The 16689-nt window shown below is 40.9% G+C and overlaps 1 protein-coding gene across 3 annotated transcripts in view; it reads right to left on the minus strand.

Moving 5' to 3' along the window:
• tmprss15 (transmembrane serine protease 15) overlaps window positions 1-16689 on the minus strand; it is a 299749-nt gene that overhangs the window by 236929 nt on the left and 46131 nt on the right. The gene's annotated exons all lie outside the window — the stretch shown is intronic.

Below are 16689 nucleotides of genomic sequence, written 5' to 3' on the forward strand. Positions count from 1 at the left end.
AGGCTATTAGGAAGCCCCAGTCAGAGAAACCTGGACTTTTTGGCAAAGGAAGATTTCTGTATTGGACAGGACAAATTACAGTATTAGAACAAGAAGAGGACACCAGGGACTCTACAGAGAGGTTCTGAGGAAGGCTCCAGCATCAACTCCCCCTACTACCTGACAGCTGACGCTGTTCAGGCCAGCCAGGACTAGAGAAGAAGCGTAAGAACCACTTAAGGAACACAGAGGATGGAACTTCTCGAATGCATTATTTTGAGACATTTGTTCTGACAAATGCAGTAAACCATAATACTTTATTTTGTCACGAACTCCTGGTCTCGCCAGGGGCAAGAGAACCAATATGCCCAAATTGTGATGTGAAGTGTCCCTTCCTGCTCATTAGTCACTCTAATGACTGTTGTAATGTGATATACAAATGAATACTGTGCATTTACTGGGACAATTATTAATTGTAGCAGTAAGTCACAAAATGATTCTTTGATGGCTATTAGAAAATGGACCTTGCGGGATAACTCAGCAACACACACATGGATACTAATACATGAGAATACATTTATTAATACATAAAATGTGCATATAAACATAACAGATCTTAAGAGTGTGGGTTAGCAGAATACAAAAAGTATATATTCAATAACAAAGAGTTACAAACTAAGAGGGACATACATTCAGTATACCATTCATTTATACCATTTCGCAAATTAACTTTGATGACAACTTCTACACTAGATACTCAAAGGCAAGTACAGATGCAGCCATTCAAAGTGCGTGGTACAAACACGTACCGCAGGCATTTCCCTACGTCATAATGCGTCATAACGCGTCATTGGTACGTGATTGGCTGGCCAAAAAACCAACAGGGGCACTCGTGGCACGTTGGTCGGTCGTGGAAAGACTTAATCATTTAATGTCTTTGATATGCATGTTTTAATCTGCTTAGTATGAATATTTATATGGAATTTTACCACTGAAGGGAAATTTTAGTAGCTGAGCATAAAAAGAATAGGAGCATAAAGCATCTGAAGGTCATAAACGATATTAATTTTGGAACATAAACATATTATGTAAACTGTATATGGCTGGTCTCTGTACTTTAAAGAAAAAAATACACACCAGTATTCCATTTCTCCCTAAACATTTTAAGCATCAAAAATTTATAAAACGGTCCCCAAATATGCGATTGCTGTATAGAATGAATTTTAATTTAAAAAAATTATTTAACACGAAAATTAAGCTGTTTACGTTCCTCCACCTGAGAATATAGTCCCTCATTGCTATGCAACGCAAAAACAAAGCCACAAGTAACTAGCAAAGAGAGGACATTAGCTAGCCAATATGATAAAGGAATAAATAACTTTTTTTGTTTATTTCTTTAGCACATTTATTTGAACATTTCCATCAATTGTACAAGCACTGAAAAACTGTCCAATCCCTAGTTTGTCAGGCATTTTCTTTTACTATAACAGACATAAAAACTCCCTTGCTTTTAACAGAGCATCTCAATTTCTAACAACAAAAATGATTTGAACTGCGACACTTATCATTCAACCAGAGCTCAAAATATAACAAGGATCCTCAAGAGCACAACAAAGACAAAAGAAAAAGATATGTGTATCAGATACATGAGAATCCAAGCTTTTTTTAATCTACGCTTTCTTATCTACAGTAAGGAATAGTCTTTAAAATGTTTTTATCACACAGTAAAAAGTCACAATTCTGGGCTGTGCGAATACCATAGATTATGGCACGGCTTCAGAAGGGTGTCAGCCAATCAGATTCCAGGACTGGAATTATCTGTTTTATAATCGGGAATATAATACGGAATCACGTATCTAAAGAAATTAATAATGATATAAATTTAGGGATCTACATATCTAAATCTATGCATCTATATAGCTGTTAATATTACTGTATTTCACTTTCTTTGTAAACACATTCTGTTAACACCCGAATCGCAGGTGGATTCTGTTTTTTGTTGTGGTCTGTAGCTCAAATCCTGCTTAACTAAAAATTAGACACAAGAAGAGTATTATTGGACAATGTTGTGAGGCTCTGGCGGAATTTCTCTGTAAACTGAAGAGTTATAGATGAGACATGTTCCAATGTTAATGCAACACGGAAGATATTATTAATAATGTTGTGCTTTCAGGCTTGTGGTGTATTGGTCGTTAGTGAAAAGATTTAATCATTTAATCTCTTTACTGTGCACATTTTAATCCACTTAGTATTGAATATTTAGATCGAATTTTACCACTAAAGGGAAATTTTAGTAGCTAAGCATAAAAAGCAGAGGAGCATAATGCATCTGAAGGTCATAAACTATATTAATTTAGGAACATAAACATATTATGTAAACTGTATGTTGCTGGTATTGGTATTTTAAAGAAAAAATACACACCAATATTCTATTTCTACCTAAACATTTTAAGCATCAAATGTGGTTGACCTTGTGACCATATTACTCTATCTGTATTGCTGTTTCAATACATATGACACAAGTTGCCTAGGTTGGCATGACGGCTTAAGTGACCTATTTATGGTATAAGCCTGAGGTCAGGTGTTCAAATCCAGCAATCCCTATGAGTTTTCTTTTAACAAAAACATTTCTTTGAAAAACTTGTTCGTACTGTATGTACACAGCGGTACCGCAGGTTGAACTGTAGGGCGCAAATCCACCTGAGCCCAAAAGCCCAACATTAATGTGCATTCGGCTGGCGCTGCGCGGTTTTCATCACTCTCTGAGGGAGTGCTGGCTGTAACGAATTAAATTGGTTTCACAGGTATTTTCAAAGTTGGAGGGGGCATGTCTTCCACGAAAGACACCTCCCCCCAAGGAAACATGTTTTCTTAGAAAAAGAGATTCACAGCGCGAAGCTGTGTCAGTCTTCTGTGTAAAAAAAATCGCTTTAAACACCATTGGTGCTGTTTTTAATAAGTAAAATCATGGGAATCTTCCTGCTGTCAGCAGTATATAAAATGTGTATATAAAATTAAAAAAAAATTGCAGCTAAATCAAAGATTCTAAAATGATCACGAGGAAGTGTATTGCATATCTAATGGTCTAACAAAAACTACAGTATGCTTAAGAGTTGTTAAACCGGTTTTTATTTTTCGGCACAGACAACTTTGCCTGCTAGAGCACCTCAATTCACACTCAACCACATCACAGATCAGTCCCTGTGTAAGAGATATTACTGTTTGATATTTGATCTGAGCTTTAATAGAGAGCTTATCTCTATTAATATAACTATCGAGTGGTATTAAATGCAACTTTTTTTGTATAAATGATACTTTTCTAAAATGTATTTAAAACATAAAAACGATTACTCTAACCTTTCCACGTTTGATCCTATGAGGAAGTAATATACGCTCCTGCTTTGTTTAACGATGGTATGAAAAATAAATCTAAATAGTGAGAAAGCTATGCTTAAAGTTAATTAAGGGACTTAGAATGCAAAGATAATGATTTACATTGCGTTGTCAGATTGTGAACCAATAAATGCTTTTTAAGAACACTAGTTGTGAAAATGTTCACAGCTCGCACATAAAACTGTCAGTGAGCTAATTCTCTTTTTATAAACATCCGGTTTTTCATCGATGTGCAATTACGCACTAGCTGGAATCCGAGGGGATTGCTGTGTACACATGTTGTGATATTTAGATATTTAGAAATAATGCCACCTCGCCGTGGTCCTGGAGGGGATGGCCTGCCAGGCGTTGCTGGATGTGCCCAGGGACCAGCAGTACAACTACACGGCGTTGGCGTTGGCCCTCTGGAGGCGTTTCGGCGGGAGAGGGGAGGCGCCGGGACTGCTGCGGGTGAGACTGACCCAACGCCGCCGCCTAGAGGGAGAGCCACTGGGACCGGTCACCACAGACTTGGCCTACTTAGCCAGCCAGGGTTACCCTATTCTCCCGGAAGAAACCCACCAGGAGATAGCGCTCCAGGCATTCCTCCGGGCCCTGGCGCCGATTGAGGTGCAGTGCCACGTGATGCTGACCGCGGTCTCCTTGGAGTAGGCTCTGGCTCTGGCTGAGCAGGCTGATGCCATATTCGAGGAGACCGGTGGGCACCAATGGAGGGATGGTCCCTTCTGGGCACCGGAGGTGGCTCACAGGGAATCAGATGGGGTGGAGGAGACGGCCAGCGCAGCGACGCCAGGGGAGCGATGAGGGCGGGTCATCTGTCACTGCTATAAAGGCCTAAAGGGGGAAAGGCCGCCCCCCGACGCTACCCCCGCTCCGGAAAAGCCAGAAGGAGCACTTCACCCCGCCGGCTGCCATGGGAAGGGTAGGCCACAGCCGGGGCTTATTTTTTCCCTGCCTCATCAAGGGCAGACCCTGCCAGGCCCTCGTCGACACCAGTTCGACCATCACCCTACTGCGGCCTGGTGTCCTGCCGGGCACCGAGGCAGGCGGACCCCCAGGATGGGAAACCACCAGCATGCGCCTGAGGACAGTGACAGGGCAGTACCCAGACGTCCTCGGCAAGCGGGTGCTCACCGTGCAGTTTGGAGCTGCGAGGGTGAAACACCCCTTCTACCTCGCCCCAGTCCGCGAGGACTGTATCCTGGGGTTGGACTGTGTGCAGCAGGTGGGTGGTTGCATCTGTACATCACTCATAGGAATTAAATTGATATCAACTGTGGTTGAGGTAACAATTGAGTTCTCGAGTTGTAATGCAGAATGTTGAATATTCATCCAATCTGTGTGGATTCAGATCTCCCGCAGACACAAAAAAACAGCAGCAGGCTGTTGCTAAGTCCAATCGGCGTCCTCTGGCCCGGTGCCAGGCAGTGCTGGTTTGGCTGGAGGTGGGGGAGAAGGAGGGAGAGATCCCTGCTGCGACACGTTGGTAGTGGGCTCTCTGAAGACCGGCTAGTAAGTGTTGGCTTACTAGCAGAGTTTGTGCACATGGAAAGTGACTGCTGGTATAAGCAAGTCACAATCTTTAGACGGGTTCATTCCCGATGTAGCGCTAGTCCTGAATCCTGAGATTCTGCTGTCCACAGTTCTAACCGTAGTTCACTCATGGTGGGTTCATGGGGCTTGCTGCTGGGCTAACCTTGGGAGGATCCTTTAGTTATGCATGGGCGACCTCTGTTCTCCTGGCACTCGGACACACTGGCCGTTTCGTGATTGTCCGAGATGAGTCTGAGAATGTCCTGGAGGAGCCCCTTTTGGGCTCTGTGCTGCCTGATTTATTTAGAGGAACTATAGTCGTTCATTGGTCAAATGTTCCGCGGGCATTCGAGACCCACGTGGGGTTACTCTGCCCTACCAGTTCCTGATTGGCTGATCGAGGTGGAGGATGAGTAACCATGCTCTCTGACGTTAGGGTTGTAAACAACCTGGGAGGAGACTCTCCCTTGGAATCTCCCAGACAGTAAGGCGCCAGAGATTACCATTTATTAGGGTAGCTGGTGAATCTCAGCTTTATGAGCTATACAGAGAAGCTCTATCAGCTAGAAAAACACCTTAAATGTGAACCAAATGGAATGGCCTCTCTGTATTCAGCACCACTTAGATGAGGGAGAGAGGGACTAGCAAGGGAGCAGCAAACTTAATTCCTGTATTTTTAATAGCACTTGCCGCTACAACTGTAAGTACAGTTTGTGCCGCAGACATTTCACAGCAGAAATGTTGATGCACCCATTCAAAACAAGCAGGGTATGCTGAGGTACAACGCGGTGGGTAGGTTGCATTTAAACGCATCATAATGCGTCATTTCGCATCATATCTCGCTTTACCATATGCAAATTAGATTATGTTAATAGTATCAGGAATCACCTTGTAAAACCACCAGGTGGAGCTAATAAAGCTTAACCTCTCATGTACAGCATTTGAGCTGTCACCAGAAAACTTCTGGTTTCAAATCCCAATCACTGCCGAGGGACAATCTTTATTCAATTCAGAATTTAAGTTGTATACTCTTTTGACTTTTAATTTTAAACTGTGTATTACAGCATGTTAATCATTAAACTTTAAAAAGTTGGTATATTTTATGAAAGCAAGATTGCTCATTTGGACAAAAGTACACAACCTACATCATAAATATTATAATTATGCAGTAATATTTTATGCATCAAAGTCTTCACCGAAGATATTACTAATAGTATTAATAATGAATAACCTTGGACAAGCTGTAACTCAAAGTATTACCCTGGTCCACATTCTTTGTAACCGTCTTTGTAAACGAAAATACTTTTTTTCATTGACAAAAAGTAACACCACAGCATTTTGTTGATCCGATCACGCATTCCTTTCCAATCATATCAAGTAAGTCTTGAGAATCTCTGATTCACCATGCCTTTCACTTGCTCATAAAAAATATTAATTTAGGAATATAAACATATTATGTAAACTGTACTGTATATGGCTGGTCTTGGTAGTTTAAAGAAAAAATGCACACCAGTATTCGATTTCTCCCTAAACATTTTAAACATCAAAGTCTTACATGTGGTTATTTCGGAAACGTTTTTACGTGCTCCTTCTGACCATATTACTGTATGGTACGTTTATATACTTTGTGAAAATTAATAGTTTTAACCTTTACTGCGAATACACTCATTATCGGAGTCAACAAAAGCATACTTTTAGAATTGGATTAACAGGGAATATAATATGGATTCGCGTCTCTAAATAAATTAATAACAATATAATTATATTCATGTACTGTTGCACAAACAGTAGTATAAGACTTTCCATTGATATGTGTATTGCTGTTTCAGTGCTTGATACATCAGTGTTTCTGTGGCGTGATGGCTTAAGTGACTGATTTATAAGACTGAGGGCAGGAGTTCAAATTCTGTCACCATGAGTTTTCTTTTAACAAATAAACATTTCTTTGAAAAACTAAAATAGCAAATATTATTGGTATAGCATTATATTGATATTTTTTATATTTCTAAATATCACAACATGTTTGTACTGCTGGGTGTAGGGCATAAACCCGCGTGAGCCCGAAAGCCCTACATTAATGTTGTGCATTCGCCTGGCACTGCGCGGTTTTCGCACCCCTGTGTCTCTCTCTCTGTTGGCTGGAGTGCTGGCTGTGCCGAATTTCACTCCACGAAGTCTGAGGCTCTGTATCTACATTGTTTGTAAACAAACCGGTTTCACAAGTACTTTCTCAGCTTCTTCATTTTCAAAGTAGAATAGGGCAAGCTTCCAATGAAAGACAGTCCACCTTCCCCCCACGGACAGACTGACAAATGTTTTCTTAGAAAAACAGATTCACAAAACGAAGCTGTGTCAGTCTTCTGTGTAAAAAAAATTATCTATACATACACCACAAAACTCTTCTCGATTGTATTTCTGAATGCTATGTTACACTTAGTAAATTGTTTTAAATACATCTAATTAAGAAAGTTAAGTGTTAGCATAAACTATTAGTAATCAATAATATTAAATTTAGCACTGTCATAAATTTTTTCACTTTTCCCCGAATCTTGTACAAATATATTCATTGTTCAAATATACATTAAATCTGACTATCAGAAAATAAGTTAAATACACAACTAAAGAAAAATAGGTAAAGATTTTGTCAGTCTGTCCGTGGGGGGAAGTTGGACTGTCTTTCATTGGAAGACTTGCCCTATTCTACTTTGAAAATGAAGCAGCTGAGAAAATGCTTGCAAAACCAGTTTGTTTACAAACAATGTAGACACAGAGACTCAGACTTTGTGGGGTGAAATTTGGCACGTGTGACACCCTGGCTACAGATGAGGACATGGTGAGTTGTGGGACACTGCAAGAGCCAGGCAACATCTCTGACTCATCTTAAAGACTGTGTGCTATAGCAAGGACAGTTTTTTCTTGTCTTACCTCAGAGCAATGATAACATGCTATAACAGGAGTCGGTTCAGACCCCTGTGTAGTGCATATTTTGGACCTTATTTGGATGGTAAAATCTGGAAGAGACTGGAGAAGGGCAACAGGGAAACACGACAGGATCAGGGTGGGAAGGCTGACAGGGGGGCGTGACGGCAGTCTTCTGGTGCTTTCTTTTACAATTTTATTTTAAAACCTGTTCACAATGTCTTTTTGAATTATCCTTAGTTTGCTCATAGCAACAGTATATTGTGTAACTTAGCTTGTGTCTCAGGTCTGTTGGTTTAGTGCTGCGATTCAAATGTTGGTACACAGCTGCAATGTTCATGTTAATCAAAGTCTTAATCAGAGACTCAGTTTTATAGCAGAATTGTCTTCTAATCAGTGGAGACCAGAACACCCAAGTGTTCCCAGCATTACTGAGATAAAAGGTAACTTTGATTGTTTTCCATTGGTTGGAGCTTTACCTGGGACCAAACCTCACTGTTTTATGCCTTGGTCACTTTAAACAAACCAAGTCACTTTGAAGTAGAGGAAAAATAACATTTTTTCACATTTTTGGGTAATGTTAGCAACAGTATCTGCACCTTTGTTGCAAATAAATGTTTATTTTAAGAGTAAATGTCAGTGGTTCATACTGAAAAGTTTATTTTGAGTAGGGAAGTGTTTTTTTATACTGAATAAAGGACAACTCTGTTTTTCTTTCTTTAGTTGAAAAGTTGTGGTGTTGCAAACATTATTTCTCTGTTACTGAACAAGGTTTGCGAGGCACCAGACAATTTGTGAGCAACACTTGTGGGATAAATCAGCTTTCTGAAACATACAGATCCAGCCATTCAAAATGCACGAAGTACGCTGTGTTAGAAGGCGGTAGGCGTGGCACATCATACCACATTGTACCGCATGCAAATTAAATTATGATAATAATATCCGGAAGCGCCTTGTAAGACCTTGTAAAACCACCAGGTTGAGCTAATAAAGCTTAACGTCTCATATACAGCATTTGAGCTGTCACCAGAAAACACCCGGTTTCAAATCCCGGTCATTGCTGAGGGACAATCTTTTCCCAATTAAGAATTTAAGTTGTATACTATTTAGACTTTTAATAATTTTAAACTGTGCATTACAGCACGTTAATCATTAAACATTAAAAAGTCAGTATATTTTATAAAAGCAAGATTTCTCAGTTTGACAAAAATACACAACCTTCCACTTTCATCATAAATATTTTAATTATGCAGAAATATTTTATGCATCATCTATAACTAAATTTCAGTGGGTTCTGGTTTTAATGTTCCTGTTCTAACATTATTAAGCTTATATCCTGTACTTCATAAAAAGTTATAATGATTTATCCTTTTTTGAGAATATGTAGTAAGAACACAACTTGCTGTTGTTGTAAAAAGATAAATGTTGTAGTGATTTAACATCACTGGATAGTTATATTAATATGGAATTGTGTTAATAAGCAGCTAAAGTATCACGAGTGGATGTTTTGGAAATATTTTGACATTTGTTTCTTTTTTTTAAACTTCTATTGTCCTTGTAGTGGTAATGAGCACTGTAATGTAGTGAACTGCACCCAGGTGCTTCAAAGCGTGATCAGAGCATTACTTTTGTTTTGTTCTTCATATAGACGAATGCATAAAAATAGTCCAGTATTATAGCTTATTGTGAACATGATGTGTCTTTTTCAGGTTTACACTGTAATGTAGTGTGCTCTCTGAAGGCACCAGTTCTGTAGGGTTTGGGCATTTACTGGGACAATTATTAATTGTAGCAGTAAATCACAAAATTGATTCTTTTGATGGCTTTAGAATCCAACCATGCGACATAACTCAAACAACGCACACACACAGGTACTAATACACGAGGATACATTTATTAATACATAGAATATGTGTTACGATCCCTGCCTCCCGGCAACGGAGGAGGCAGAAGTAGGTGTAGCCCCTATCCACCTGCTTACCTATCAGTTTTCCTATTCACCACCACACCCCCGTCTCATCCTACTTAAACACCTGTCTTTCCCTACCTCTTTGCTCAGTACTGGTTTTTCCTTTCGAGCTTTCTGGTTGCGCTACTCCTACTTCTACCCTGTGTTCGTCTTGGCTTTCGGTTTGCGGTTTTTCCCTTTGGACTTCGGCTTTTCGGATCTCGGTTTGGCTTGGTTACTTTTGCTCTGTTTCGGATCACTGGCTACCCCTGGATTATCGGATTGCTCTACTAACTACGACTTCGGATCACCCTTCGGCTTCGGTACTCGTTCCCTTTCGGATATCTGGCTTTCCCTGGACTCTCGGCTCGTTCCTACGATTACGGCTTGCTTTCAGATTACGGCTTGGCTTTGTTCGCTCCTGCAAGTGGGTTCACTCACTGGTTCGGTCCCTCTTACCGAATCCCTAACAGAATACTGAGCCATTTAACATGGACCCAGCGGAGCAAGAGGAGATTCGCTCGGCTTTGGATCAGCACGGACAAGCCTTACTCCAGCTACAGGCTTCTGTCCAACAGATCTCTGCGCACCTGTCTGCAATGCCGCCCATCGGCAGTCGAGGAAGCAACGCTGGAGCTGCCGCTTCGGCTCCGCCTCTGCCGGCTCCTACACCTGCCCCTCGACCTCTTCCACTAACTCCATCTGACAGGTTTGACGGCAACCCTACGAAATGTCGGGGCTTCTTAGCACAGTGCGCGCTGGTTTTCAGGCTCCATCCGGAAACTTTTTTTTCTCCTCAGGACAAGATCGCCTTCATAGTTTCACGGCTAACTGGCCGCGCTTTGGAATGGGCTACTGCTCTGCTTGATCGCGGGGCTCCTGAAGTTCAGGATTATGATCTCTTTTTAGGAGAAGGGGGTTTTTTGTCGTCCCGTAGTTGGTCAAGACTCTGCCTTCCGCCTCTCCTCCATCCACCAGGGCCGCCGGTCTGTACAAGACTATGCTATAGATTTTCAAGTAGCAGCAGCGGAGACTCACTGGAACGATGAAGTCCTTATTTTTCTTTTCCGTCAAGGACACAGTGAAGAAATAAAGGACCGTCTGGTAAATATGCCGCAATTGGGCAGTACCTTGGAGGAAGTAATTTCACAGGTGTTGGAATTGGATATCAGAATTCGTCAAAGGAGTGCTGAAAGATCTCGGACCCCAATATTAAAGGCTCCTCGGCTATCTCCTATCAGATCTTTCGACTCAGATCAACCTATGGAAGTAGCCCGCACCCAGTTAACCCCTGAAGAACGAGAGAGGCGCCAACGAGTGGGTCGCTGCATGTACTGTGGGAAATTAGGACACTTTAAAGCGGCCTGCCCTGCCTCATACTCATCCTTGAGGCGCAGCCCACCTTCTCAAGTTCCTAAAGTGAGTGAGATTTCTCAATCCCCTCAGTTTTCCTCTGGATTTTTTATTCGTTCTACACTATTCTGGGGTAATGAAAGGAGACCTCTTCTAGCTTTTATAGACTCAGGGGTGGCAGGAAACTTTATTGACGCCTCCATCGCTCGAACCTGGAAATTACCCTTGACCCTGGTGACTACACCACTTCGTGTTCAATCTATCGACGGCTCCCCCGTATCTCCAGGACTTATTAGATGGCAAACTGAAATTATAAGATTGCAGATTGGCGCCACCCATGTGGAAGACATCTGGTTTTATCTCCTTGAGACCCCAACACATCCTCTGGTCCTAGGCTTTCCTTGGCTACAACAGCATGACCCTAACATTTCTTGGTCCCGAAAAGAAATTTTAGCTTGGGGACCCAGATGTATTAAAAATTGCTGTCGTCTACCAGTACGAATTGCACTCACAGCGACGTCCCCTTCAGGGGTTCCTACCATACCCCCTCAATATTCCGATCTACAGGAAGCCTTTAATGAGCAGGAGGCCTTGGCCCTCCCACCTCATCGACCTTATGATTGTGCCATTGACCTTTTGCCAGGTACTATCCCTCCTAAAGGTCGTATTTTCCGCTCTCCAATTCTGAGTCTGAGGCCCTGAAAGTCTACATACAAGATTCTCTGAAGGCTGGACTTATACGTCCATCCACTTCACCAGCATGTGCCAGTTTTTTTTTCGTGGAAAAGAAGGATGGTGGGCTTCGTCCCTGCATCGACTATCGTGGCCTCAATGAGATCACAATCAAAAATCGGTACCCTTTGCCTCTAATTCCAGCAGCACTTGAGTCGGTGCATGGAGCCAAAATCTTCACCAAACTGGATTTACGAGGGGCCTATAATCTAATCCGCATTCGGGAAGGGGATGAGTGGAAGACGGCCTTCATGACAACCCATGGACATTACGAATATTTGGTCATGCCCTTTGGTTTGGTTAATGCCCCAGCGGTGTTTCAGTCTTTTATTAATGACATCTTTCGTGATCTCCTACAAAGATTTGTCTTGGTTTATCTAGATGACATTCTAATTTTTTCTGATTCCTTCCAGGATCATGTTCTCCATGTCAGAGAAGTACTCTCCCGGCTCATTAAGAATAAACTATATGTCAAACTGGAGAAGTGTACCTTCCATGCTTCGAGGATTCATTTTTTAGGTTACGTCATCTCTCCAGAGGGTGTGGAAATGGATTCGAGTAAAGTCTCGGCGATTACTGATTGGCCCACACCCAAGAACCTCAAACACATACAACGATTTCTCGGCTTATCCCTAACAATATGCATATAAACAGATCTTATCGAGAGGGTTATCAGATTACAAAAGATATATATATTCAGTCAGTTACAAAGAGTTACACACATCAAGAGGACATACGTTCAGTATATCATTCATTAAGACCGTTTCATAAATGAACTTGGTTATAACTTCGACATTAGATACTCAAAACAAGTATTTAACTCTTAGGAATTAAATTGATATCAACTGGTTGGGATAACAATTGAATTCTCGAGCTGTAATGCATTGAAGTTGAATACTCATCCAATCTTTGGGGATTCAGATATCCTGCGGACTCTCTGGCTCGGTGCCAGGCTGTGCTGTGCGGCTTGCGACGGTGCGCTGCTGATGCTCACTGTTGGCTTTAACTAGCAAAGTTTGTGCACAGGAGAAAAGATGACTGTGGGTCCCAGCAAGTCAGGAAGAGGACCGGTTCGTTCCTGATGAAGAGCTAGTTCTGAATAGTGATTCAGCTGTCCACAGTTCTGACCTGTTCACGAGGCTTGCTGCTGGTGCTAACCTCGGGTGGATCCTCTAGTTACTCTCTGGCAACCTCCGCTCTAGACTCTTAGAACAAAGGAAAGTTCTGGCACTCGGACACACTGGCCGTTCCGTGGTTGTCCGGGCTGAGTCTCAGGATGGTCAGGAGGCGCGCTGAGAGAATGTCCTGCCCTTGGGAGCCTTCTGCTCCTGGGCCGTCCTGCCCTGGAATTCTCCTTTGAATTCCCTTTAGAAAAGTCCACAGAATTCTCCACTGAATCTTACTGAATCTCACAGGCTCTCTGTGTTGCCTGTTTTTACCTGGAGGAACTTCAGCTCGTTGATTGGCTGAAAGTTCCATGGGCATCAGAGTCCCACGTGGGTTACTCGGCCCTACCAGTCCCTGATTGGTTGATCAAGTTGAGATATGAGTCACTTACTCCTGACACTTAGGAATGCAGTCCAGATGTCCATCTGGCACTCCCTAGACAGATAGGCGCCAATGGATGACCATTTATCATGATAGCTAGGCTTAGCTAAGTGCATCCCCCTTTGGGAGCTGTCCTAGGAAACCTTATCAAAGGAAACCTTAAATCAGCCTGCATGAATAGTTTCTATAGGAATAGGAATAAATTACTTTATTTGTTCATTTCTTTAGCACATTTGTGCAAGCACTGAAAAACTGTCCAAGCCCTACTTTGTCAGGCACTTTCTTTTACTATAACGGACATAAAAACTCTGTTGGACAAAAGTACACAACCTACCTTTATCAGAAATATTTATGCATCAAAGCCTTTACCGAAGATATTACTAATAGTATTAATAATGAATGACTTTGGACAAGCTGTAAACTCAAAGTATAATTTCTTTAGCACATTTGTACAAGCACTTGGAATCTGTCCAAGCTCTACTTTGTCAGGCATTTTCTTTTACTGCAACGGACATAAAAACTCCCTTGCTTTTAACAGAGTGTTTAGTAATTTCTAACAACGAAAATTATTTAAACTGCGACACTCATCATTCAACCAGAGCTCAAAATATCACAAGGATCCTCAAGAACACAACAAAGACTGTATTAAAAGATACTTGCATCAGATACATGAGAATCCAAGCTTTTTTATCTACGCTTTCTTTTCTATGCTAAGAAGTAGTCTTTAAAATTTATCACACAGTAAAAAGTCAAATTTCTCGGGTGTCCGTATACCAGAGATTATGGTACCGTTTCAGAAGGGTGTCAGCCAGTCAGATTCCAGGACCAGAATTATCTGTTTTATGATCGAGAATATGGAATCACATATCTAAAGAAATTAATAATGATAATAATTCAAGGATCTAAATATCTAAATCTATGTATCTATATAGCTGGTAGTATTACTGTATTTCACTTTCTTTGTAAACACGTTTTGTTAACACCCAAATCGCAGGTGGATTCTGTTTTTTGGTCTGTTATGGTCTGTAGCTCAAATCCTGCTTAACTAAAAATTAGACACAAGAAGAGTATTATTTGACAATGTTGTGAGGCTCTGGTGGAATTTCTCTGTAAACTGAAGAGTTATAGAGGAGACAGGTTGTGTATCGCTTCTTTTGACACTTGTAAAAAAACATTCCAATGTTAATGCGACACGGAAGTTAATGTGGTGTATTGGTCGTTAGTGAAAAGATTTAATCATTTTATCTCTTTACTGTGCACATTTTAATCCGCTTAGTATTGAATATTTATATGGAATTTACCATTAAAGGGAAATTTTAGTAGCTAAGCATAAAACACATAACGAAGGTCATAAAGGTCATAAACGATATTAATTTAGGAACATAAACATATTATGTAAACTGTATGTTGCTGTTATTGGTATTTTAAGGAAAAAATACACACCAATACTCCATTTCTCCCTAAACATTTTAAGCACCAAAGCCTTACATGTGGTTGACCTTCCGACCATATTACTGTAATATCTGTATTGCTGTTTCAGTGGGTGTCATATGACTTGGCTCGGTGCAACTGATTAAGCAACTGATTTACAATATAAGCTTGAGGTTGGGTGTTCAAATCCTGCAATCACTATGAGTTTTCTTTTAACAAAAACACTTCTTTGAAAAACTAAAACAGCAAATATTATGGACACTACAGTATATTGACATTTTTTATATTTCAAAATAACACATGTTCGTACCGTATGTCCAGTACACAGCGGTACCACAGGTTGAACTGTAGGGCACAAATCCACCTGAGCCCAAAAGCCCAACATTATGTGCATTCACCTGGCGCAGAGCGCTTTTCATCACTCTCTGAGGGAGTGCTGGCTGTGACGAATTAAACCAGTTTCACAGGTATTTTCAAAGTAGAAGGGGGCGAGTCTTCCAGTGAAAGACACCTCCCCCCCTCCAAAACCCCTTTTTTTGCTTACAGTAGTACTTAAGTACAGTACAGTAAGTACAGTATTTACTTACGGTAGTACTTCTCGCGTTAAGAAAGCTAGGTGTTAGCATAAATTAATCAGTAATATTAAATTTAACACTGTAATAAATTGTGCTAATAATAAATTCTATTCTACTCTGAGAATGTAGGGGGGAGGAAGAATGCCCGTGGTCTTTTCACTGATAAACTTGTGTCAAGCTGTCAACAAAAAACAGATGTTTTTTTTTTTTTTAAGTCAATTGTGTGTCCATAATATTGCTATTTTGCTATTGCTACAGTAATTGCTATTTCTACTGAGTCTCTGTCTACAGTACATTGTTTGTGAACAATGATTCACAGGTATTTTCAACCCCCAACCACTGTTGTTTCATCAGTTGTTATCCTGTAAAGCGCTTTAAGAAGCCACCTTTAAAGGCGCTATATAAAATAATGTTTATCATTATTGTGAATATTGATCATATTTTTCCTCTCAGAACTGTTGTTATCCTGTAAAGCATTTTGAGAAGCATACAGATGCAGCCATTCAAAGTGCGCGGTACAGACACCGCAGTACAGATACCGCAGGTAAGATGACACGCGATACCGCGGTGCGTGATTGGTTGACCGACAGGGGCACTCGTGGTCCGTTGGTCTGTCGTAGAAAGACTTACTGTAAACGCCTTTACTGTGCCCGTTGTAGATATTGAATTTTACCACTGAAGGGAAATCTTAGTAGCTGAGCATAAAAAGAATAGGAGCATACTGTAACGCGTGTGAAGGCCATAAACGATATTAATTTTGGAACGTAAACATACAGTATATGGCTGGTCTTGGTACTTTAAAGAAAAAAATACACACCAGTATTCCATTTCTCCCTAAACATTGTAAGCTTCGAAGTCTTTAACTAACGTGATACCGGAGTCAACAAGCATACTTTTAGAATTTGATTAAAAGGGAATATAATATGGAATCGCGTATCTAAAGAATTTAATAACGGTATGATTATATCCGTGTACTGCGGCAGAACTGTGTAAGGCTGTTTCGCCTACCTGATCATGCGAGCTGTCTTGTAGCCTACTGGTCTAGGTGCGTGACTACCAGCTGGCAGGTTGTGTGTTCGAATCCAGCTGGTGTTGGACTTTTCATTTTTATTTATTTATTTTTTAATCGCGTAACATAAACATATTAGCGTATGCAAACTGTACTGTATACAGTATGTATATGTATATTTGATGTCTTAACTGTGCCCATTTAATTGAATTAAAAAAAATTATTTAACACGAACATTAAGCTGTTTACATCTTCCGCCTGAGAACAGT

Source organism: Lepisosteus platostomus, chromosome 7, assembly GCF_059453375.1.
Source record: "Lepisosteus platostomus isolate fLepPlt1 chromosome 7, fLepPlt1.hap1, whole genome shotgun sequence".
In the NCBI taxonomy this organism is placed as follows: domain Eukaryota; kingdom Metazoa; phylum Chordata; class Actinopteri; order Semionotiformes; family Lepisosteidae; genus Lepisosteus; species Lepisosteus platostomus.